The sequence below is a fragment of the Salvelinus sp. IW2-2015 genome, unplaced genomic scaffold (assembly GCF_002910315.2).
Source record: "Salvelinus sp. IW2-2015 unplaced genomic scaffold, ASM291031v2 Un_scaffold7662, whole genome shotgun sequence".
In the NCBI taxonomy this organism is placed as follows: Eukaryota; Metazoa; Chordata; class Actinopteri; order Salmoniformes; family Salmonidae; genus Salvelinus; species Salvelinus sp. IW2-2015.
In genome coordinates, this window is record NW_019948922.1 from 1 (window position 1) to 5314 (window position 5314).

Here is a 5314-nt window from a genome sequence, read left to right on the forward strand (position 1 = left end):
GGTGAACAATCCACGAGCAGTTTAGTGGTAGAACAGATCCAACGAGCAGTTTAGTGGTAGAACAGATCCAACGAGCAGTTTAGTGGTAGAACAGATCCAACGTGCAGTTTAGTGGTAGAACAGATCCAACCCAACGTGCAGTTTAGTGGTAGAAAAGATCCAACGTGCAGTTTAGTGGTAGAACAGATCCAACGAGCAGTTTAGTGGTAGAACAGATCCAACGAGCAGTTTAGTGGTAGAACAGATCCAACGAGCAGTTTAGTGGTAGAACAGATCCAACCAACGAGCAGTTTAGTGGTAGAACGATCCAACGTGCAGTTTAGTGGTAGAACAGATCCAACGAGCAGTTTAGTGGTAGAACAGATCCACCAACGAGCAGTTTAGTGGTAGAACAGATCCAACGAGCAGTTTAGTGGTAGAACAGATCCAACGAGCAGTTTAGTGGTAGAACAGATCCAACGAGCAGTTTAGTGGTAGAACAGATCCAACGAGCAGTTTAGTGGTAGAACAGATCCAACGAGCAGTTTAGTGGTAGAACAGATCCAACCCAACGTGCAGTTTAGTGGTAGAACAGATCCAACCCAACGTGCAGTTTAGTGGTAGACAGATCCAACGAGCAGTTTAGTGGTAGAACAAACGGTTTGACTTTTGTAGGCTACGTCTGAACCATGAAATTCAGTTTATAAAGAACACCACATTGCAGAATAAATTTCTCATTCGTTTTCCGGCCATGGTTCATATTCCCGAAGTAGCCATAAAACAAATGATTGTGTGCATCCCATGTAATTGGTCCTATCATATTCTAAACAAAAATCTAAACACATGTTTCATGAGCTGAAATGAAAAAACCTAGAAATTAGCATTTCTCCTTTGTCAAAATAATCCATACACCTGACTGGTGTGGCATATCAAGAAGCTGATTACAGCATTACACAGGTGCAACTTGTGCTGGGGACAATAAAAGGCCACTTTAATATGTGCAGTTTTGTCACACAACAAAATGCCACAAATGTCTCATGGAGTGTTCAATTGGCAAGAGAATTGAATGTTAATTTCTCTACCGTAGCTGCCTCCAATGTCATTTTAGAGAATTTGGCAGTACGTCCAACTGGCCTCACAATGTAATCACGTCAGACCAGGACCTCCACATCCGGCTTCTTCACCTGCAGGATCGTCTGAGGGGAGGGGGAGTATTTCTGTCTGTAATAAAGCCCTTTTGTGGGGAAAACTCATCATTCTGATTGGCTGGGCCTGGCTCCCCAGTAGGTGGAGCCAGGCCCAGTTTCCCTCCCCAGTCATGTGAAATCCATAAATTTATTTTAATTGACTGATTTCCTTTTATATGAACTCAGTAAAATCTTTGAAGTTGTTGCATGTTGCGTTTATACTTTTGTTCAGTATAATTTCAAGTTTTTTCTCTATGAGGACAGGGTGTACGGTTTATAACAGGTGACCAGACCGTTGATATATTGAACTGTTTAGGCTCCACTGTAAGTAGGCCGACCGTAGTACATGTTCTCCCCTAGTAGATCATGTTGCAGAATTCATGGGCAGTGCAGCATATTTAGGTTCAGGAAAAAGTGAATGCAAAACATATCAACGTGCAGTTTAGTGGTAGAACAGATCCAACCAACGAGCAGTTTAGTGGTAGAACAGATCCCAACGAGCAGTTTAGTGGTAGAACAGATAACCAACGAGCAGTTTAGTGGTAGAACAGATCCAACTGAGCAGTTTAGTGAGAACAGATCCAACGGCAGTTATGTGTGTAGAACAGATCCAACCGAGTTTAGTGTGTGAAACAGATCCCAACGTGGCAGTTTAGTGGTAGAAACAGAATCAACGAGCGTTTAGTGTAGATCAGAAGCAGATCCAACAGTAGCCAGTGCAAGGTTAGTGTAGAACAGATCCAACGGCAGTTTAGTGGTAGAACAGATCCACACGTGCAGTTTAGTGTAGAACAGATCCAACCCAACGTTGTGTGTGTATGTGTAAGACACATGCCAACCCAACGTGCAGTTTAGTGAGAACAGATCCACAGGCGAGTTTAGTGGTATAGTAACAGAGCCAACGTCAGTTAGTGGTAGAACAAACGGTTTGACTTTTGTAGGCTACGTCTGAACACTGAAATTCAGTTTATAAAGAACAACACCACATGCAGATATAACATGCGTTTCGGCCATGAGTTCACAGCATAAGCCATAAACAAAGATGCATGAAAAACACAATCTATCACATGTTTCATAGCTGAATGAAAAAACCTAGAAAAATTAGCATTTCTCCTTTGTCAAATATCCATACTCACCTGACTGGTGTGGATATCAAGAAGCTGATTAAACAGCATTACACAAGTGCAACTTGTGCTGGGACATAAAGCTATTGCATTTTTGTCACACAACAAAATGCCACAAATGTCTCATGGAGTGTTCAATTGGCAAGAGATTGAATGTTAATTTCTCTACCGTAGCTGCTCCAATGTCATTTTAGAGAATTTGGCAGTACGTCCAACTGGCCTCACAATGTATCACGTCAGACCAGGACCTCCACATCCGGCTTCTTCACCTGCAGATCGTCTGAGGGGAGGGGAGTATTTCTGTCTGTAATAAAGCCCTTTTGTGGGGAAAACTCTATCATTCTATTGGCTGGGCTGGCTCCCCAGTATGGTGACCACCCCACAGTCAGTGAAATCCATAATATTATTTTAATTGACTGATTTCCTTTTATATGAACTCAGTAAAATCTTTGAAGTTGTTGCTGTTTTATACTTTTGTCAGTATAATTTCAAGTTTTCTCTTATGAGGACAGGGTGTACGGTTTATAACAGGTGACCAGACCGTGATATATTGAACTGTTTAGGCTCCACTGTAAGTAGGCCGACCGTAGTACAAGTTTCTCCCTATAAAAGTGTACCTCCTTAGCCAGAAATATTTCCAATCGAACTCCCACTCTCGGCTAAGTACATATTACTTTTTAGGTTTCAGGGAATCAAAGGTGTGATATTCTGCCATACTAAGCCATGTAGCGGCGGAGACGCCAGTCCAGAGCTGATACACCATATACCGGTTGCGTGGAAAGGGGAGGGTCTATGGTGCTCGATTTCCTCTTTCAATTCAAGGCAGGGTTTTGTTTATTTCTACGCAAGGGGGGGTCAATATGTAAATTCCTGTAAATATATAATTGCTGCATTAGCTCCATATTAAGCTATCGGTATGAGACTAGAGTTGTTTCTTTTTAGCGCTACTCGTTGCTGCCCCGAGCTTAGATGGCCCTTCATCCTTGATCTGTCTGCTGGGCCAGCCCAAAATGCACAAGGGTATTCCTAGTGTGGAGTCCCAATTAACATAATCAAAGATTGACACAGCCTACATACAATGACTAGCATTGACCGCCCAAACTGGGGGCGTCTTACGAGACTCCCCCCCCAATTTACAAGTCCCGCTCGACTCAAAGGTCACCATTACCTAATTACCATACTCTAATGTAAATTTTTTATTTTTTTACCTATTTTTTCTGTACATATTAGGTTCGAGAAATCAATATTGAAGTGTACTAACTATGAAAATGAACACATATGAATTACAATGTTAGCTTAACCAATAAATATATTTGGATCTTGTTTACCATATACCATTTATATTTTTCAAAGTTGAGCACCGCTTATGCACTCCTTGATGACAACAGTCACTCTCCTAGCCAAACCAGCACTCCACACTCTATCCACCAACCCACCTCAGACTCACCCTAGTGCAACCTAGGACCATCCCCCTCCGCCCCCCAGCGCCACTACATTGCTCGAGCAACTCAGCAACATCCCCTCATAGATCTCAGATCACCTCAGCAACAGTCATCCCCTCCACCCGCACCAGGTCACTTCAGCACAGCACAGTCCCCCTCCACCCCCCCAGTCACCCAGCAACAGCACATCCCCCTCCAGGTCATCACCGTCACTCAGCCACACAGCACTAGTGCCCCCTTCCACCCCACCAGTACTACGTTCAGCAACCCGTCCATCCCCCTCCACTCCCACCAGTCACTCAGCAACATGCACATTCCCCCCTCCGCCATCTCTACTCAGTCGCACTCTCTCCAGCAACCAGCTGCCTCTCACTGGCCTTGATCTAGCAAGCTCGACCTCGCATGAGAGATAAATGTGAAATATGTATCATGTGTTCATTTCTCTTCTCCAGTGGGCTTTATTTAGAGAGTGGCCCCAAAAACTCAGCAATTATTATCTTTGATTATTATACTTCGAAGCTAGGCCTTAGTTGTGTGTATAACGCCGGACATGGAATCGTGCCTAGCTCAACAAATGAGCGAGCAACCCTGGTTGGTGTGCTCTTTTTTTACATACTGGTAATAATGACATATTAAACCCACAGCGCAACAAAACCAGCCCATTTTTAGGAGGTACAAAGCTGAAAGCATGCTGTGTTCGAAAACGTCTTCGATACATTAACATGAAGATAAATTAATACGTATGCGCCGAGTTTGTGTTCGGTGCGCAGATCTAGAAGGTCCCAAAGGTAAACACACACAAAGATGGCGTACATTCTTCCTGTTTACGGGGGCGGGTATATGAGAGACAGTCACTTCTACACTCTCGATCTCAGATGCGCCACACCGAACACGCACACGGACAGAGCCATTTAGAAAAACCTTCCATTCTTTCTCCACGTGTGGAAACAGAGGAAAAAAATGCGACTGACCCCTCCGACATCATACCTGACCAACATGTCCTCGTTACTGTGGGGATTCTGTCAGAGTCAATGCAATGAGATCATCACATCACACAGAGCTATCCGGGTGAAAATATTTCAGACCGGCTTTCCCACATGTACTACAACACTTGATAGTAGCGACCCATGATAATGATCAGAGGCAAAATATATAATATTTTAATTTTTGCTCTTTTATAAAACACTTATATACAATGGCAAATATTTTTTCTACTAACGTACTTCAGACTTTAACTCCTGTACTTTGTTGAAGCAGCATATTCCTAGACCACACCGGATTCCGTGTAACCCATTGACGAGTCATCTTAACTATTGGTGAATTGATGCTACAAGCTTGGGCACACCTGTAATTGGGGAGTTGTCCCCATTCTTCTCTGCAGAATCCTCTCAGAGCTCTGTCAGTGTTGGATTGGAGTAGCGATCGCTGCCACAGCTAATTTTCAAGTCATCTCCAAGATGTTTGATCGGGAGTTACAAGTCCAGGCTCTGGCTGGGCCACAAAGCATTCTTAGGGTCGTTCTGTTGGAAGGGAACTTGCCAGTCTAGGTCCTTGACGACTTCTGGAGCAGATTTTCTCATCA